This window comes from Simochromis diagramma, unplaced genomic scaffold (assembly GCF_900408965.1).
Source record: "Simochromis diagramma unplaced genomic scaffold, fSimDia1.1 OVJJ01000351.1, whole genome shotgun sequence".
NCBI lineage: Eukaryota > Metazoa > Chordata > Actinopteri > Cichliformes > Cichlidae > Simochromis > Simochromis diagramma.
In genome coordinates, this window is record NW_024387179.1 from 327,590 (window position 1) to 345,611 (window position 18,022).

At 42.3% G+C, this 18,022-nt stretch overlaps 1 protein-coding gene and 2 long non-coding RNA genes across 3 annotated transcripts in view; 1 reads left to right on the forward strand and 2 right to left on the reverse strand.

Moving 5' to 3' along the window:
* The window catches only part of LOC120745008 (NACHT, LRR and PYD domains-containing protein 12-like), a 108,476-nt gene that overhangs the window by 66,999 nt on the left and 23,455 nt on the right, over positions 1-18,022 (forward strand). The gene's annotated exons all lie outside the window — the stretch shown is intronic.
* Positions 153-3,124, reverse strand: LOC120745017. The gene is made up of 4 exons (XR_005698529.1): positions 2,794-3,124; positions 1,807-2,629; positions 1,550-1,604; positions 153-1,433 (listed from the first exon to the last, which is right to left on the reverse strand). It is a non-coding gene; the product is annotated as an uncharacterized LOC120745017 (long non-coding RNA).
* On the reverse strand, positions 3,127-5,052 carry LOC120745015. The gene is made up of 3 exons (XR_005698527.1): positions 4,476-5,052; positions 4,165-4,210; positions 3,127-3,458 (listed from the first exon to the last, which is right to left on the reverse strand). It is a non-coding gene; the product is annotated as an uncharacterized LOC120745015 (long non-coding RNA).

The following is an 18,022-nucleotide window of genomic DNA, read 5'->3' on the forward strand; positions in this document are numbered from 1 at the left end:
CAGCATCATGTTATTGTGTTGTATAATATACCAGAACTAATACAAAGCAACATCCATGTACACTATAGGTCCATGCCAATGTGCCCAAATGGGACCTCCATAAATGGTAAGGGGCACAAAGGCACTTTAAGACCAGTGGGCGCACCATCGGTGCACATCCGCTCGGATGCTTTTTTCTATTCATTTATTTCCCTGTTTATTTATCGATGCACAAAAGCAATTATCTCAGAGACACCATCCTCTTAACAGAGACTCAAATCAGGAACCTGCAGATTATTAGTCAGCAGCTTTAACTTCCTGTCTTTGTCTCACTAAACCTTCCACGTGGAAACTTGAGCTGCCCACTCAAGCACAGTAGGCTTTAACTGGCTCTGCTCAAGTCACTTCAGTATCTGAGAAACTGTCTCGATGCATGCCAAAGAACACTTTGACAATACGCTTGTGTTGAGTCAAATCCACCACAAGCATATTCTATGGCAGTTTAATTCCACTCCACATAAAAATAGTCACGTATTATTTCCCCCCACCACACTTCCTGCCAGTAGCTGGTGCCCCCACCCACAGTGCATTAGTGGTTCTCTGTGTTTAGTGGCTCACTCTGGGCGGCTGCTCGGTGGGGCCCGGCCCCCTGGCTCTGTTGGGCCTGTGCTGCGGGTGGGGTGCCCTCAGGTCTCGGCCCTCTGGGCCCATTTACTGCTCAGTAACATTTAATATCTATTATTTACTACTACTTACTAGCCTACTTACTGCATATTATTGGTTGTTGCTGTGGGTTCCCCACTGTGTTGGTTTTTCCTTGTGTTTTTCAGCAGATGATGAAATAGATTTTCAGTATTTTTTCTCTCTTCCTCTCCATCTATTTCTCTTCTTCTCTATTTTTCCCTCTTCTTCTGTTAACTTTCTCCCCAGCTTATCTTTTTTCTTCTTTCCTGACCCCCGTTCTGATTCTAATGACTCAAAATAAAGTAAAATCATAATCAAATTCTAATAAAATATGACTATCAAGTGGACCAGTATAGCAAAAACCATGATGGTGGCAGAGGCCACAGAGCCAAGTGGAGGATTTTCAACGTTCAAACCAGATAAAAAACAGAAATTAAATGGTGTTAAAAGCCATGAATTAAGGCAATTCATTCACAACATCATTACAAGTTTTACTGGACGTTAATATTTTTCTCTTTTTTCAGTGCAAAACAAACTAACAGTACACATGATGCTGGCAAGTTAAAATGTCAGTGTCTTTTATAGATAGCATGTCTAGCATCATAGTTTTATAGATCACGTAGTCAGGATAAAAACTCCATCTCTGATTATTATTGTACATGACTGTGACATGCAGCGGCCTCAGCATCATGATGAAGGCGACCGGAGGAGATAGTTTGGTAGACATCGATGTTTTGCCGATGAAGGCTCATGTAGCGGTCCTCTTTGTCCTAAACAACAATTTACACTGTCATTTACATTTAATTAAAGTGCAGCTTAAAACACAGACATAATGCACTGCAGCCTCGGCACAATTAAGTGTAAAACAGAACTATGGAAAACTCACAAACATCTGGCGAGTTTCAGATCCTGTTAAGTTAGTTAGACCTGATCTGTTTTCTCTGTTAGGATAAAAACATCAGAGGTCATGGGGTGAAAAATACCTCAAAAACAAGACTCGCTATGTCTACAACTAATGTGTGGTGTTTTAAAAGAACCTATGAGATACTTTGAACACCACAGTGGCTGCTGTATGCAGTAATGTGCTCAAGTGATTTCAAAGGGTCATTTCATGAGTTTAAGTGCGTCAGTAAAAGTTTTCACCTGCGAGGATTTCTCCTCAGGCTGTAACCACAGGTTATCACAGCCACACTGATGAGTGAAGCAGCAGCAGAAATGATGGGAACTGTAGCCATGAACTTCATGCCAGAAGAATCTCCATCGTCTGTTGAATGTTGACACACACACAAAAAAACGTCATTTTGAAAACATGAAAAGTCACGAAATTTGCATTAGCCTGTTATATTAAAGGTGGAAAACATGTTTATCTTTTCATTACATTAGAGTTACAATTGCATCATTCAAACATTTCACTGATGAAATAACACCAAAGTTGTGATTGGAGCACAGTTTTATAATGAAATTTTAAAAAATTAGCCAGAAGAAGAGCTTAAAAACATTCCAGATGTTCATCTCCTGACTGAAACCTTTCATTAATCCGCTGCAGGCGGGAATGACGACCTCAAACCATGTATGACAGAAAAGAAAGTGTTAACGCAGTTCCAAACATCCACCTTGAATCTGCGGTGTGGGTATAAATAGAAAATGTTTTTACCTCTCACAGTCACGCTGAGATGGAGAACATACAATCCACCACGAAATCCACACTCACAGGTGTAGTTCCCACTGTCTTCAGATGTTAAGTTGACCAGGTGGAGAAACACAGTCTCATTTTCTTTGATCAGTGTGAACCTGGAGTCACAGCCATGAATAAAGCCTCGGTCGTAACGATAGAGCAGACGACGCTGTTCTCCTCGGCTCCTCTCTGTGCTGATCTCACACAGTATCATCACAGTAATATTCAGAGTTGTTTTGCTGCATATTTGAGTGGAATCGGGTTTCTTTCCAATTGTCTTCACAAGAGTCTCTATAAATTGTTCCAGTTAAAATGAAACAAAATCGGGATTATAGTTTCTATATATTTGTTGTTGTGGGAAAATCAATCACATATATTCTTTCACTAACCTAACTAAAGCTTTCTTCTTAAACACCTGGCTTTACAGCTTTTCTTTTTTAATTATATATATTTACCTTCACTGCTAAAAACCACAAGCAGAAGCAGGAGAAAGCAGAGTTTCCGTGCAGTCATGCTGGTGAGGAAGTAACTGTGGCTGACAGTGTGAGGTAGACTATAGTGAAAGCAGGAAGACTTGCACCCTCCTTATTTCACCTCTTGTGTCTACACTGAAACTTTTACTATGTCTAAAATAGAAGTGCATAAAAGTGGAAGGACAGTAGAAGGTAAACCACCAACATTGTTTAAGCCAGACTGATCTCTCTGTTTATCTGGATGGACATTGTGTTCAAATTATGATGAGATGTTTGTTCAAAAACAAAACTAGTCTGATACAAAGAGTCATGTTTGCCACAGTTTGTTGTGTTTGTATTGTATTAAATCTGAGAGCCTGAGTTGGAGTATTATGACTGAATGGTCTCCATTACTGGGAAACAAATATCCAGTGTGAAAAGATGGACGTTTATTATAATATATGAATATTATTATATTAGTATGTCACCTAAAGTGTTATATACTTTAAAATGTTTCATAGAGCTTTATTATCCACTCCCACAGTTCCTGCGCTTCTTGCTGAGCGTGTCTTGTTGTCGTGTTGATGGTTCACTGAGATGATAGTCTGGTAGGAATCACTCGATGGCTGCTGAAGGTTTGTATAGGGCTGATCTGGCTCATCGTCATCCTTTAGAAAAGTGAAATATTTTAGGTATTAATCAAGTTCAACCCGGTCTACCCACACACTCTATTGATCTTTAAATCTCTCCATCTGTTGCCTGGATTATTTAATGTTTCTGCTCATTTCTGTAAGAGCTTCTTCACAAAATAAAGGACACTGAAGTTGGCACTAATAGTATTATAACACTAATCTGTAATTATCTATATAAGTAACATCCTACAACCATTATAGCCCAGATTCTAATAATATGTCTGCATTAAGTGCACAGTAATTACACAAATTGCAAAAAAATGCAATAAACTACCAAAAAATTGAAAATCGTTTTTGTTTTTTTAACATATCTTTCTAGTTAGAGAAATTTAAGAGGCTTATCTCTCAAAACTGTAAATACAAAATAGTTGCACAAAATAGTTTCCCACCACAGGAAATTTATTTTGAGTGTCTTCATAGTTTTATTTCTGAAATACAGCAATTTTTATATAATGCAGGAAAAACAAAAATAAATATTATGATGCAAAATTAATCATCAAAATAAACTATTTCCAGCAGTGCAATATGAGTTCTAAGCATCCCAGAAACGACACAGAAAGTGATAAAGTCAAACATAACTTTTAAAAACACCAGTATAGGCTCATAAGGCCCTGATGGTAAAAAACTACATTTCTGCAAACTTTTAACTAGCTGCTGTAGATCGTAGCAATAAATTTCTCACCAAACCGTTGGGATTTTCAGGTACAGACACTCCAGATGTTCCTGACCTTAAGCAGCCACGTTGATAAGAAAGGATGTCAGCATTAGTGTAACACTATTCACATTCAAACAGAGAAAAATCAAGTAAGAACATCTACATTTATATTATCTTCTCTCTTAATAATGATAATTATTTTTGGAAGGATAAAAAGTGTTCATTCTAGACATGATGTTTAACATACAGCGAATTCTCATTTATTGAAATGTGATGTTTCCTTTTACTTTCTCTACATCTATATCATCTTTGAATTACTGCAGCAAAAATAGTCTCACCCATTACTTTTCCTCCAGTAGATAAATCCCACGATAACTCCAGTTATAAAGATGATCACAACACCGGGCAGATAAACGGAAAAAGATTTGTCTGCTGAAGTGTGGGCCTCGTTTGTGTCTAAATCATTGAAAAGATGCATTTGTCAGTAAAATCATTTACTTTCATTTCCTGGAAATCAAAACACAAATCAAACACAGTTTACGTCTACTGAAACTCTGAGTGAAGTAATGAAACCCCAGTTTTATAACCACAGAGCTTTAAATATTGTCACTGTGCTCTTTTCTTTTGTCTTCTTCTTCTTTTGCAGTCTTTTCTGAATATTACTATGAACTGAAATTGGTCCAACTGCTTATATACATTCACTGGCCACTTTATGAGGTATACCTGTTCAGGGTGTAACACAAATATTTCAGTGTTCATTTCATTTGTCAATCACATGTCAGCTTCATCTTCCTGGTTAAATAAAGGTTAATAAAATAATAAAATGTCAGCAAATCAATGCTCAAACAGAGCAACATGGCACATGTTACTGGTCCGAGTGCTTCACAAACTGCTGATCTGCTGGGATTTTCCCACACAATCATCTCTGCAGCCGTCCTGCTGCCGTCAGGTTCCGCAGCCGTCCCGCTGCCGTCATCCACGCCTGGTCCAGCCTCCGTGTCTTCATCCGTGCCTGGTCCGGCTTCAGCTCCGCCCTCGTCTGGTCCAGCTTCAGCTCCGCCCTCGTCTGGTCCTGCCTCGTCTGGTCCTGCCTCGTCTGGTCCTGTGGTTGCCACGCCGCCATCAGAGCCAGCTCGACCCGTTCCGCCTCGCCTCTGCCGGCCGTTTTCCGGGCCTCTAAGATGGCATCATGGCCTTCGGGGACGGCCTCCGGAAAGAGTTCGTCGCCGCCGCTGGCATCGCGGCCGTCCTCCGGACCTGCTCAGTGGCCGCCACTACCTTCCAAGAGGTCGGCCTCCAGAACTGTTTGCCCGTCGCCGCCGTTGCCGTGTGCATGGTCGGCCCCCTGACTGTGTTATGGACTAGTGAACAGTCGTGTTTTGGTTCTGGACTCTCGTGCTCCTGGTTTTTTGTGTTTCGGGCCCTCCTTCCTGGGCCCCCTCCGCCCGCCCTGGCTTGGTGCTTGTGCTTTTTGTTTGGGGCTGTCGGGAGCCAGCCCTTTGAGGGGGGGTACTGTCACGGGTCTGGGTCCATTGGACCCAGTATGTGGGGTTTCATGTTTTTGTTATTCCATGTTTGAGGTTATTATGTTTTGGTTTTAGTTTGCATCAGGGATTGTTTTCTTGTTCTCTTGTTGTGTTTATGATGATGATGATTATGATGTTTATTATTTGAATTTCATGTTTAAGGATTTGTTCTCGGTTGTATCTCACGTTTAGTTCAGGTTCCATGTGTCATTCTGTCTGTCTCTCAGTGTCAGGTCTGCGTCTTGGTGTGGTGTTCTCATTTCCTGTTTTATTGTGAAGGTCTGGGTCGCATGTGAGTGTGTTCAGATTTTACCTCTGTCTCGTCTTGTTGATCATTCCCAGCTGTGTCCACCACCTGTGTGTAATTCCCCTGTGTTTCTCTGGGTGTATTTAAGTCATGTCCTCCGTCATTGTAGTTGCTGGTCCGTCTGTGTATTCCACCCTGCCCTCATCTGCGTTTCTACCATGTCTCACCCGTGTGTTCTCCCTGCTGTCCGCCGTTAGTCTCTTCTGGTCGTTCTCGTTAAGGTTTGTGCTCTGTAGTTTAGTTGATCCCAGTATAGTTTAGTTCTAGCTCCATTTGCCGTTTGTATTTACTTTCATGTTCAATAAACCACCTTTACACCTTCACGACTGCCTGCACTTGGATCCTCCTTCATTTCCTCCACACGGCTCACCTCACTCGCCGCGACAACAAGGCCCAGCAAACAGGGGTGGAAACTAAAACTAAAACCTATCCTGGGAATAACTCGGTATGACTATGACAACTATGACAAGAAAAACATGAACATGAATCCGAGGAGATGCATGCGAGAAACTCTGATGAAAAAACATGAACATGAACATGGACCTAAACAGAATCAGGAGATAACCTGAAACCCGGAATAACGTGAACGGAGGAAAACGAACCAACACTGCCCAGAGGAAGACAGCGGACTTAAATACACAGAAGAGAAAGGAGGGAAGTGGAAACACAGCTGACACAAATGAACCTGACACCACAGGGGAAGCAAAATGAAACACACTGAACATGGAAACACAACCCTTTCATAATAAAAGACGAAACAAGGAGAGACGTGGACGTGTGATGGGCTGAGTTGCCAAATGGCTGGTAGGCTTTTAGCTAGGCTTTAGCTTCAGCCAAGTGGAAGCTAAATTGGCTAGTCATTCATATGTAAATTAGGTTGTTACCTGAGAATTCTGGAGGGGAGTGGGGGTGTGTGAATGATTGCTGATTTCTAACTGCCAACTGCCTCTTTGTTTGCCTGGGGGGGAGCTGCTAAAAGCGGTGAACTTCCTTTTGTGTTCGTCTTGATGCATTCTCAATCATCCAGGAAAATAAATCTCCAAAAGTCACCAACTTGGAGTGGTTAGTTTCCTGAGCCACAAGGAAACTTGTGTTTCAGTTTGCCATCTTAGGGAGAAATCAACACACATGGGTGTATTTCCTTTGTTGCTGAGATTTATTGATAAAAACAGTACAAAAACCAACCATTTGTACACATATTTACAAATAATAATAAAAAGCGAGTGAGTACAATTCAACATTTTCAGCAATCACTCACAATCCTGGCACTGCCATGGTATCTGTAGTCTGCATTTACCACATGTGTATCTGTAGCAGTGAACACATCGCACAGTGGCATGATTGTTCTTGCATTTGTGTTTGACCTGACACATGGCTCTTTTTCCAGGGCTAGGTGTGGAGGGTTGTGTCCGAAGCAACTGTTCTTTTCTTGCCTTCTTCCCAGCTACTTGAGAGTGAGCCAGCTCTCTTGCAAGCTCCACCAGGAAGTCCACCCGTCTTTCCTTCGTTCCTAATAATAGTAATAATAGTAACATTAATGATCGTGTATGTGACCTCACACAGTAAAGCTGATGTGAGGATCATCACAGTTTTGGTGGTTGTATGAACTTATAATACATAAAATAATAATTTGTTTTAATTAAAAAACTTTCCATCTATCGTTTCCTGAGTGTTTCAAAATAAAAGTCCTCTCTTTCATGTTTTGAATGTGAGGCTGTTCCTGTGATGCCTTCAAATCTGCTTCAGTCTGCAGTTTTTTACAGTTCAGACCCAAAGTGACTCAAACATTTACTTAAAAGAGGTTTTTGTTCGTCTGGGTTTTCCTGCTCAGCAGCGCTAAACAGGCAAAAGCAGAAACACACAAACAGAAAGAAACAGGAAAATATGTGTTTCTGTGAACAATGCAGCAGCAAAATGAAAGACCAGGATTTATTTTTTAATGACTGACAAAAACATTAAATGATCATGTTTATTTTCACATAAATGTTCCATCGGTCCTTCTTTTAGAATAAGTTTAGAAATTAAAAATACTAATAACACACCAGGAAAAAGCCAACAGCACGAGTCCTGAAAGGCTTAAAGAGAAAATAAACGCACAAAGAATGAAACAAAAAGGCACAAAACCTCAAAACAAGAGTGAATTAAATCTGAGCGACACACAAAGATGCTAAAAGCCCCAAACATGAACCTGTGAGGTCATTAATACCTGTGTGTGTGCATGTTTACATGTCTTTGTGGGGACCAAAATGCCCGTCCCCACAAGTTTGAAGACATTTGTGAGACTCAGATGTGGTTTTAGTGTCAGGGACAGTCAGGTCAGGGTTAGGCATTCAGTCTTAATGGTTAGAGTAAAAGGCTGAGGAGAGCATGATGTCAAATAGATGTCCCCACAAGGATATGAAAACACAACCGTGTGTGTGTGTTACTGTGATTTTGTGAAACAAGTGAAGATTTCAGAATCAGTGAGAAATGTTTCACTTCCTGTTGGTGAAGAAGAGCAGACTCCTCTTCAGCCACAGAAATGAAGAAGCTTTTATTTTGTCAGCCTGACAAACACGAGCTCAGCCACGAGCAGAGGCGACCCTGCAGAGGTGAAGGTCACAGTCAGAATCAGCGCCAGAGAACCGCACAAGGACGGCCTCATTGGTCACGGCTGAGTTCATTATGTGATGGTAACAAGCTGATTATTACAGAACAGGAAACACACGTCTGCTCATCAAACACCAGCTGCTGCTGCTTTTATCAGTCTGCCAACAAAACCTCACAAGAAAGAAGTTTTTGTGAGTTTGCAGCGTTCCTCTAAACTGAAAACTAAAACAGACTGAAAATGGGAACATGCACCCACACTGGAGAGTCAGGCAGCTTAAATGTGTTTGTCTTCATCTGTAGTTACGTTTCATTGGCTGGAAATGTGCTAACTGGAATCATTCATGAGTCCAGATGAACAAAAACAAGTGTTTACTGCTCCACGCTGCACCAATCTGAATCAAAATCACTCAGACGCGCCCACGTAGGCATTCCACTAAAACCATGTGACCACCTTCACCTTTAAACCTGTCGTGAATATAATTTTAGACTTTTCACTTTATTTTGAAAGAACAGATTTGCAGGAAGTGCGGCTGCTGCAGAAACTCTTCACTTTTCACTGGCTTTAATCTTGAAGGTTTCTCCAGATGTGGAACATTCATGCTAAACATTCAACATCTGACGACCGTCTCCGTGTAAAACACTGACAAACTCAAACTTTATACGGTAACTGACAGATTTATTCCTCCATTTTCAGGCATTTCACAATGAACTTGGATTAGTTTGATGATTTTATTCACGTTGGTGAATAAAACCAGCCAAGAGGCTGATTCCTGCAGAGGAGGAGGCAGAGTGGAGGAATCTGCAGGTTCTGTCTCTAACACACAACCAGAGCTTCAATCATAATGAGCACATAATAAAACCATGATCCCCCCGATCGACTCTTTTAGCCTGTTTCCTCTGGATCGAACAGGATCTAACAAACCCCAGCTTCTGCTGGGACACTGGTCATCATGGGAGGAAAAAGATGGCTGCCGTGTTGCTGTTTCCTGTCTTACACCAGGGTTATACTTCCTGTATCTGTGGGTCTGAGTTTTTAATCAGAGGATGAACTTAAAGCTTTCAGTCTGCTCTACAACCCACCACCTATCCACACGTCTGCTAAGTGGACTGGAAATCAGTAAAACTTCTACCAGACTTTAGTAAATATTGCATTAAGATGAGCAGACAGATTTTAATCTCAGCATCGTGCACACAGATTTTTCAGGACACTGGAAGAGTTCCTGCCGTGGATTTAGATGTTAGTGTTGTGTGGATGATCCCATTCTGTGATCTTTGTGTTACTAACACTGATGCTTTTACACTTTAGGACCCTCGAGACCTCTGCTGCTCAGCCGTCCTGATCGCTGCCTCCACTTTAACCAGAGGCTGTAACCTCTGATCATTTCACCTGCACCGGCAGTAAAACTCTTCTCCAGAACCAAACGTGCCATAAACCCATCACAGCTTCATCATCAGCTCAGTCTCAGCAACATGCAGACGACCGAGCAGCAGAAACTCTGCAGGGAACGTCTGAAGTCTGTTCTTCAGTTTTCCCAGCTCACTGTTTATTGAACATGAGACAGAAAAATAACTTCACCTTTAATGTGAAACTTTTATCGCCTGTGACATATTTGCAGGAAGTTTTCATGCTGTGATTTAGTGTCACAGCCATAAATATCACACAAGGTAAAAACTACAAGTCCCAGCATCCTCTGTGTTTAGGGAGGAGCAGTGTACATTTCAAATTCCTTTAATTTTAAATATGTTTATATTGTCTATCCTGTAAAATAGTCAGATGTCTATTCATATTAATGTACAGAATTCACCTGCTTGCTGCTACTACTGCACATTCACCCAATGTATATACTATATATATATATGTATAATGTTCTTCCTCTACCCCCCCCAATTTTTGCACATGTCGAGGAGTGTTGAACTCGAAGAGTTTTCTTCTTCTTCGGCCATGTTCTCTTAATAATGCACACACTTGGTGGTTGATTACTTTTCCCGTTTCTTTAATTGTTAGCAACACAGGAGGGAAAACCATACATTACTTCAGCAGTTCGCGCTTCGGAACAACAGGAACAGGAAGTGAAGTAATCTATAATCACCAAAATAAAATCCTTTTCAAAATAAAATGACAATCAGAAAACGTCTTTCACAACATAAAATAAATTAATATATTTACTCATGAGAACACAAATCTAACACCCCCCCTTGTTCTCATGCTGTTAACCCATAGCATCTTATGCATTTCCAAAGAACCATTTTTGAAACTTTCTGAGTCTCACTCTTGTAACTGGTTTTGTCAGTATGTCTGCAGCCATTTCTTCTGATGGACAGTGTTCAATGCAGATTTTCCTTTCATTTACCGCTTCACGAATGAAGTGATATTTCACATCAATATGCTTTGACCTCTGTCTGTTCACTGGGTTTTTACTCAATGCAATGGCCCCTTGGTTGTCCCCAAACAGTTTAGTACATGTGTACCTTTTTCTGTCCATGCCGTTTAACAGTTGGGTTAAGTACATGCTTTCCTGAGTAGTGGTTGCAAGACCAATGTATTCAGCTTCACATGTTGAGAGTGCCACTGTAGGCTGTTTCTTTGTTTTCCAAGATATTACTGGTCCCTCTTTAGTAAGTGCAAAACAGTAGCCTGTTGTACTGCGTCTGTCTTTTACAGAGGATGCCCAGTCAGAGTCACTGTAAGCAATTCGATCTAGATCCTCACTGCTTTTCTTAAAGATCAGTTCGAAGTCGTTTGTGCCTTTTAGGTATCTGAGGACTTGTTTTGCCGTTACTAAGTCCTCTCTCGTGGGTTGAGCTAGTGTTTGAGATAGTCTGCTAACAACCCAGCTTATATCTGGTCTCGTACACGTCATGGCATATATCAAACTGCCCACTATTTCTCTGTACTCTCTTGAGTTAACAGTCTCATTTGCATCATTTCCTCCACATGTAGTAGTGTCCGTTTTTAGTTCACACCGTGTGGATCTGGGTTTGCATTCAGACATCCCAAAGCGTTCCAACATTCTTTGAATGTACCTCTTCTGATTCATCCTGATTTCACTCTCTTTTTGTATAAACTGTATCCCAAGAAAACTGGATATTTTCCCCAGGTCTTTCATGTTAAACTTTGACCTCATTGTTTCTTTGAATGTGTTTAACAAGTTAGTATTGCTAGCCGCAATGATCAAGTCATCTACCCAGATGATAACCAGTAGAGTTTCATGTCCAATGTCCTTTCTGTATACACAGTGATCAGAAAGGTTTCTTTCAAAGTCATTTTGTTCAAGGTAGTCATTCAAGAGTTTGTACCAGTTTCTACCTGATTGTTTTAACCTGTAAAGGGATTTCTTTAATTTGTACACCAAGTTTTCTCCTGACTCTGTTTGCTCAAAACCTTCTGGTTGTTCCATGTATATTTCTTCCTCAATGGGAGCATGCAAATATGCAGTTTTAACATCCATTTGGTGGATAATAAGATCATTCTGGACTGCTATTTGCATTAGGGTTCGCACAGATGTCATGTTTGCTGTTGGTGCAAATGTCTCTTGGTAATCTATTCCTTGTGTCTGGTTGTAACCTTTTGCTACAAACCTGGCTTTGAATATTTGTCCTTGTTCATTTTCTTTGAGGGCGTAGACCCATTTTCCTCCAATGGTATTTCTACCAGTAGGTAAAGTAGTCAGTTCGAATGTGTCATTCTCTTTCAGAGAGTTGATTTCTTCTGTCATTGCCTGTTTCCACCTTGGTGCCTCTGGTGACATCAGCGCCTCTTTATAGGTTTGGGGGATTCCACAGGTTGCTCTGTAACAATAATCAACACTTACAGAGGTTACATTTGCTAAATCTTTGCAGTTAGATGTGTAATCCTCTAGATATTTAGGAGGTTTCCTTTCTCTGTTAGGATAGCGCTCAGTTTGGTTTTGCTCATCACCCTCATTTCTTTCTATGTCAGGGTTTGGTTCATTTGTGCTGGTTTCCTCTTCTCTAGGAGGTCTGTTCTCTGCTGCATTTTCATTTTGTTGTTCTGTACTTTCTTTTAAAGGCACTACATGCTCATAAGTCTGAATTTCTGTGTCATATTCATCAGTCTGTGTTTGTTGTTCAACAGTGTTCTTCTTGATAAATCTCACGAGTCTGTGTTTTGACACTTTTCCTGTGTGAGGGTTATAAACCAGGTATGCTGGGCTATTTTTACTATAACCCACAAATATTCCTTTTTCACATCTGGGATCAAGTTTCTTGTGGTTATGTGTGTATGCATAACAGTCTGACCCAAATATCCACAGTTTTGAGAGATCTGGTCTTTTCCCTGTTAACATCTGATATGGTGTACTTTTAGTCCTGTTACTGTAGCATCTGTTGCGGGTGTGTGCTGCATTTTGAATGGCGTAAGGCCATAATTCTTTTGGCAGCTCTTTTTCTAGTAAAAGGCACCTCCCCATTTCAAAGAGAGTTCTCCATTGCCTCTCAGCTGTGCCATTCTGATGGGGAGAATATGGTGCAGATGTTTCATGCTTTATGCCCTTTTTCCGTAAAAGAGACTGGAAGGAACTGCTTGTGAACTCGGTGCCATTGTCCGATCTAATGCACTTAACACTGCCATATGGTGCACAGTCAGCTAGAAACTTTGCTGTGGCCTCTGTGGTGTCACTTTTCTGTTTTAGAAAGTAAACTGACACTGCCCCTGAAAAATCATCGGTAAATACTATAGCGTATTTATGACCACTTTGGCCACTTGGTTCAATGGGGCCAGCTAGATCAGTGTGCACCAACTGTAATGACTCACTCGCTTTTGGGTCGCTTTGTCTGTTTCTGTTGTTAGTGAATTTCCCTTCTGTGCACACATTACAATCTAACATGCCACTGCCTGTGATTTTCATGCCATCTACAACATCGGGTAGCTTTAACACATCACTAACATTACAATGTCCTAAAATTTCGTGCCATGTTTTCACATCACAAGCCAGATTAACAGTGTCACAGGACATCATGTCATTGTATGATGTTTCATTGTTTACCGTTTTCAAATAGTAGAGTCTGTTGTATTCTTCAATGGAGAAGACTGTCCCATCTTTGTTCACCAGTTCATTCTGTCCCTTCTTGAAGATCACCTGTGCTCCATAGGTTGTAGCTGCCTTCACTGAAAATATGCTCTGAGGGTAGGATGGGATGAACAGGGCATCTCTCAGTGTGATGGTGGTACAGTGTCCTTGTGTGTCTCGTAGAGAGACGTTGGCATCTCCCCTCTTGAGTGCGACGTTGTTTGTCCTGGATCCATCAGCGAGCTCCATGTAGTGTTTCCCAGGATCAAAAGTCTCATCAAACTTTATGAACTTGTTCTTCTCCGTAATGATGTGTGAAGTAGCACCACAGTCCACCATTAGTCCTTCTCTTAATATGTCAGTAGGCAGAAGTCTTTGACTGACTTTAAATACAAAAGTCTGCTCTTCTTTCTTGTCCTCTTGTTTTACTACAGTTAGTTTCGCATCATCTCTGTACTTGGTTTTTCTTCTACATGTCTCATCACTGTGTGTCGAGCTTCTATGGTAGCTACACCACTTAGGTGTTCCCTTTTGGCGACAATCTTTTACAAAATGTCCTCGGTTTCCGCATCCATGGCAGGTGATTGATGTTAAATCAACCTTCATCACATTATCCGCTTTTACTTTGTTGTCGAATTTCTCGGTTTCCTCATAACTTCGTAGGTTGCTTTTGAACTGTGTGAATGTTAAATCTTCACTGCTTTGAGTTGTGTGGATAGCAAATGGCTTGTAAGTTTCAGGAAGCCCCTTTAGAATCGTAGCGATAATAAGTCCATCACTGATGACTTCTTTTGCATTTCTTAGGGAGGTCACTGCTTTTTCAGCTCGGATAATATAATCTGTCACTGTCTCATCTGGTTTCTTCTGTAAAGACGTCAGCTCTGTGTACAGTGCGATGATTCTGGGCTTGCCTTTACTATCGTAGTGGTCACGTAGTATTTTTAAAGCTTTTCTTCCGTCGTCAGTCGCATCTCTCATTACCAGTGACAGACTTTTATCATCGAGAAACTGTATCAGTTCAGCGTAGCATTCAGCATTCTTCTCTGCATCTGGGTTAGTGACTGATAATATAGTGTCCTTTAGGCCAATGATCCGCATGTGGCCGAGAAACTTTGTCTCCCAGAGTTCGTAACTGTTTTCGTCTCCGTTGAAAACTAACCTCTGCCATCTTCCTCCTGTTGTGTCACGCCTGGGCCCATAACCTGTTGAGCTCGAAGAGTTGTCTTCTTCTTCGGCCATGTTCTCTTACTAATGCACACACTTGGTGGTTGATTACTTTCCCCGTTTCTTTTATTGTTAACAACACAGGAGGGAAAAACCATACATTACTTCAGCAGTTCGCGCTTCGGAACAAAACAGGAACAGGAAGTGAAGTAATCTATAATCACCAAAATAAAATCCTTTTCAAAATAAAATGACAATCAGAAAACTTCTTTCACAACATAAAATAAATTAATATATTTACTCATGAGAACACAAATCTAACAAGGAGCGTGTCAGGCTACATTTCACTGTGTGTTATACTTGTATAACTATGCATGTGACAAATAAAGAACCTTGAACCTTGAACCTTGAAAGTGAAAGTGTTGATCCTCCGTTCAGAGCAGCAGGAGGAGGAAGGTGGAGCTGAGGCAGGTGAGTGTTAACATGAATATGTTTCTTCTTATGACATAAAATAATTCCACGCTGTTCGTGTCTGTGGGTGAAACGTGAGGCCGCTCGGCTCCTCTGAGCGCTGGTTTCCTGTAAGTAGAGAGGAAGTGAGTTTAGCTGAGAGAGCAGGAGGAGAGTGAGAGCTGTGCTGAGGCAGGTGAGTGTTAACACCGCTCTGACATTACTGTGTCTCTGTGGCGGGAACAACAGGCTCCGTCAGTGGAGGCAAAAATAATCAGACTTTGGTTTTTCAAAGGAAACTACTTTATGTTGGGAGAAGCCGCGCGCTCATTGGATAACGGCTTGTCAATCTCAAGTTATTAGCCAATGAGCGCGCAGGTTCACAGTAAGACCCGCCCTTATCGCGACATTTTTAAAAACTAAACGTCCAAATTCATCGGCTGCATCCTCCTGAGGACCCGGCCTTCACGGTCTACGTGGGCTGGGTCCTCAGAAGGTCGGGTATGCCGGAAGTAAACGGCTGGGGAAATTGGACGGTCTAGCCTTCTGATTAGGGTCACCGCTATCTCGGTGGAGTTTAATAAACTCGGCCGTCTGCTCCTTGCTATCTGCAATGTAACAGGACACTGGAGTAAATTCTCGACCGTCTCATACTTCTGTTTAATCAGTTTCCTGTTTGATGTTTATTCAGCTGTGTAAAAACCAAGGAGGAACCCACCCGGGGGATTAATAAAGTTTTATTTTATCTAATCTAATCTAATAACTTTAATCTCAGCCAAACCGATTTACTCACGAACAAACAAAACACTGAAAAAAGCCAAACAATAACATTTTTAGGTTGTCTAAGTGACTTATACAGGCACGTGCGGGGGGGGGGGCTGGAGGGGCTTGAGCACCCGCCCCTTTCCTGATGGGTGCCCAAAGTGCCCTTTTGTTGAGGCAACTTTTAAAAAATTTTTATTTATTTATTTTTATGTGTGTGTGCGTGCGGAGTCCTGTCTGTGCCCCTCAACAATAATATTTAACTATTAATCACAGTTTTGCTAAATAAAAGGATCTGGCTTGCATCAGTCACATGATCACATTTAACCAATGATCGCCCTTGATGGCAGAACGCGCTGGTTACGAGCCGGGAACGAGTTCACAAAGAGCACGCGCATTTTTTGCAGTCCGGAGCTGCAGGAGAAACACAAGTTAACTCAGAGACACAGACTGATGCGACACAACCAGTAAGTAGGTGTACAGCGCACACTGTAGTGTATAGCACCCAGGAGTATTATGTTACAGGCATGGTCCTTTAAGGGAGAAGCCTGATGGGAAATGTATGCGGGGGTGTGTAGCGGAACTGTCTGTCGGGTGTGTGAGGGTGAGCGGAGAAGGAAAAGAAAAGTAACGGTTAACTACAGAAGAGACGAAGAGAAAGTAAATAAAAGGAATATAATAACTCCCTCGGCAGCCAAAGTTGTATCGGCGATGCCCGCTGTGAGTAAAGTGTTTCAGCCCACTGTACGCGGTGTTCGTGCCTTGGAGGAGAAATAAAGGTTCGCTAAAGCAGTTTCCTACGCCTCCCTCGATTTTCTCGCCAGCGGAGTTGACCTGTTTAGTAAGCTGTTGCCGGCTGCGAGTCAAGTAACTGCCAGAGGTTTCCTTACTACGGTTCGGGGCCGCGGATCTGGTGCGGTAACACTGGGGGCTCTTTTCCGGGATAAAACTCCGCAAAGCGCCGAGAGAGAGGGAGCGAACTTTCTTTTTCTCTTTTCCCTCGGACGACAGAGAAAATGGCGGCTCCGAGAGATGCTGAAGGGGATGGCATGGGAATGTACTTCAGTAAGAGCAGCAACCCATTTTTGCCAGAAACCCCAGAGAGTGGCACAGCTAATGTGGACCGTGCCACTTATGTAAACAATAGAATCCACAGCAGCAACCCCTTCATCACAGACATAGAGTTAACGCCAGCGGCGAGCATAGCAGCAGTCTATACGACGGAGTTTGAGGCTGCATGGCATCTCACCCCGCCACCTTCAGCTCATACCAACCCTTTCTTAACACCAATAGCGAAGCAGAATGCAGTGTGCAGTGAGTTTATGCAGTTGCAGTGCTCAGACTGCGAAGGCCCTGGTAACGCTGCATCTACACCGCTTACAGTGGGACAGCATGGCTCGCATGATCACCCACCTCGGATTGTTACATCTCGGCCATGCAGCCAGCCATTCACCGCCATGAACTGTACCTGCAGTGTCCCTAGAAAAACGCAGTTTACTGAGCCAGCGAAGCTACCCATTATGCCGGGTATACTCCAACCTGCGCAGTACAGCTATGAAATGCCAGCTCAGGGCTATTTTTCCCCAACAACTCGCATGGCAATACCAGCACCAGATGGGGGGTGTGGGCTTTGCAAGCATGACCAGGGTCACAGTTCAAAACAAGCCATGCCAGGGCCACGCGGCTGTTTTCCTGGTGTAGTGCAAGACGGGGGTTTTGCAGATTGTAGTGCTGATGGACAGACGAGGGGCAAGGAGAAAATTCCCACATTACAACCAGACCATTTCGATGGGTCAGGGTCATGGAAAGACTTTCTCTATCAGTTCGAGACCTGTGCAAAGGCCAACTGCTGGACGGAGAACACCATGGCTGTCCAACTGAGATTCAGCCTGAGGGGCGCGGCTGGAGCCATAATCCACAAAAACCCCAAATCTGCTCGCTGGAGTTACCAGAGGATTGTGGAGGAGGTGGAGGCTGCCTATGGGCCGTGTTCAGAGCATGCAGCAGCCATTGGCATTGAGCTACGGCAGAGAATCCGGAAACCAGGTGAGGCCCTG